This window comes from Opisthocomus hoazin, chromosome 2 (assembly GCF_030867145.1).
Source record: "Opisthocomus hoazin isolate bOpiHoa1 chromosome 2, bOpiHoa1.hap1, whole genome shotgun sequence".
NCBI classification, from domain to species: domain Eukaryota; kingdom Metazoa; phylum Chordata; class Aves; order Opisthocomiformes; family Opisthocomidae; genus Opisthocomus; species Opisthocomus hoazin.
The window spans coordinates 6316523-6318987 of record NC_134415.1 but is presented as its reverse complement, the minus strand read 5'-3'; positions in this window follow the sequence as shown (position 1 = coordinate 6318987).

Here is a 2465-nt window from a genome sequence, read left to right as displayed (position 1 = left end):
AAACTTCTTTCGTGCTTGTAGGCAACTCACCTTGGCTGGTGATGATTGCAAACCTCAGAATAAGGAAGGTTTGCTCACCTGCAAAAGCAACAGGAGATCTGCCCAGCCATCCACCCTGCCGCAGCACGCAGGCAGCAGGCCTTTGGAGTGCAGGAGCACCAGACCTCTCCCCTCGCAGCCAGAGCACTGCTTCTGAACGTGGAGCTGCACGTAGGCAAACCTGCCTAAGAAACCAAGTGATTCCTCTCCCTGCACGGAGATGTTTTGCCCCGGGATGCCAGCTAAACATGGAAAGGACTCAACCATGGGATGGACATGGGCAACGGCGCAGAAGAATGGTATAGCCTAAGAAAGGAGAAGCAAAGCAAGGGAAGAAACAGAGAGGGGGTTGAAGCAGCAATGACAGCAAAACGGACATGTAAACAGCACACAAGGGGAAAACAGTGCTCACCGTAAGCATTCCTTTACGTTAAAAACTGTCTCTAACCGTGTCTCTAACCGTTGCAAATGGTGGTGGTTCACGCCTCGGGGTTTGTGGCCACCAGGAACATGCATGGGAAGTCAGGTGGTGTGGGAACCGGCGACGGCGCGGCTGGCAGCCTGCAAACCCTGCTCAGGCCAGGACCTGCAGGTTCTCAGCTGCGCCGAAAATCAAGTTCCCCTTATTTACGACCCAAGGATAGACAGACGCAGGCTTCAGGGACCTTGTGGCCACCTTAAATGTGGTCGCTAGAGCCAACTCCAAGTCTCTTGCAGCCGACTCACCCGGCTGCGAAGTGCTGATTCCAGCGCCTTGCAGGGCCGTCTTCCTGTCCCGCGTCCCACCCCGCTCACGCGTGCACCCGCCGTCCTGCAGCCCAGCCTGCTCTTCCTCCATGCCGTCCCACTCCTCGCCACTCTTCCCCCCTTTGTCTCTACCTCGTTTCCTTCCATTTTGCCTCTCCGCTGCCTTTGCCCTTCCCAGCTAACCCTTTACTGTCACGCTCCAGACCTTCCAAAGTTTTGACAGGTTTCTTTTCCGAACTGGGAAGTGGTATCCCAGTCTACCACTGCACACAGTCTTCTGGTAAAAATCCCGTCCTCCCCTTGTCTCTGCATCTCCCCCCCTGCTTTCTACCATCTTCCTTTTGTTTGTCTTGGCTACTCTTTTGCCTGCTCTTAAACTGCAAACTCTTTGAGGGCAGTGCCAGAGTCCGGTCCACAGAATTCCATAAGGCACCTAATATGCTAAATATGATAAAAGGTCCTGGTTTAATTTTCTTTTGCTTTTGATTTTCAGTAAACTCACTTGAAAATCCAAGTAAGCAGGGCTCTCAGCAGACAGACGTACGTGTCCTGTCAACAGGAAGTTTCTCTTGCATAACTTCTCTGGCAGTGCTGGAAAGCTAAGTGCGGTTGGGTTTCTTTTTCCTCACAGCAAATTAATAGTCAGGACAAAAATGAAGCCATAAAGAAAAATCATTTCTGAGAAAGGCGATTCTAGAAAGGCAGATGATTTTTAGCACGCAGAGCTGCCCTCGTGAAACATCTGCTATGACGTAGCCCTGTGCTGGCCGCAGACCAAGCATATCAATAGCTCCACAGAGTACCGGGATAAGAAATGGGAAAATTGCCATTGCTTGTTTAGCAGCTTGTTTTGCTGATAAATGTCTGTCACTTTTCAAATAGCTACAGTGTAATTGTTTTTTGGGGAAAATATTTCCTTGAGCAGGAGGTTTGCAGGCCATTAGCTATTTCCCATCTGTGCTGGTGTTTTAATACACCACCTATACGCTTTGCTCCCTATTAGCAATTATTCACAGCTTTTGATTACGGGCAGGCAGCCTGAAGGTTTAGAAATCACGTCTCCCATTGAAAAGTTTTCTCTAGCCTCACAAAAAATTTAAATCTGAAAATCATTGGACCCACTATGTATGTTTTTGAAAGAACCTCTAAACACTGCTAGAAAAAAGTACACGTCTGTAATTTTAAAATAACGAATGACTGCACAAAGGCAGCAGCTGTTTGACCAAAGCGGTGGCCGCTGCGCGCTCCTTCCGTGGCCAGAGGCAGAGCATCACCGAGCCAAGCACTGCCACGTGCTGGAGTTCATCTCACCCCTCTTCAAATGGTGCCATGAAAAATTTTCAACTCCACCTGACAGCTGCTAGGACAGACAAGAGACAGACCCCTGGGTAATATCACACACCACCTCTAGTAACTATCCCCTTCGCTTCACACACGTACACTCAACGTGCAATTACTTGCAGTAAATTTAGCTGTGCCAAGACACAGAGGTATACTCTTACCTGCTTCAAGTGAAATATTAGATGTATACATTGCGGGGGAGAAACCAAGCCCAGTCCTTATTAATAAGTATCCTTCTCCTTTTTTTCCCCTCCTCCCATCAGAACAAAAAGCAGAGAAAGAAAACAGGAGAGGTGTAAAAATGTGGGTACTGTTGCAGATTTACTCCAGCGATAAAC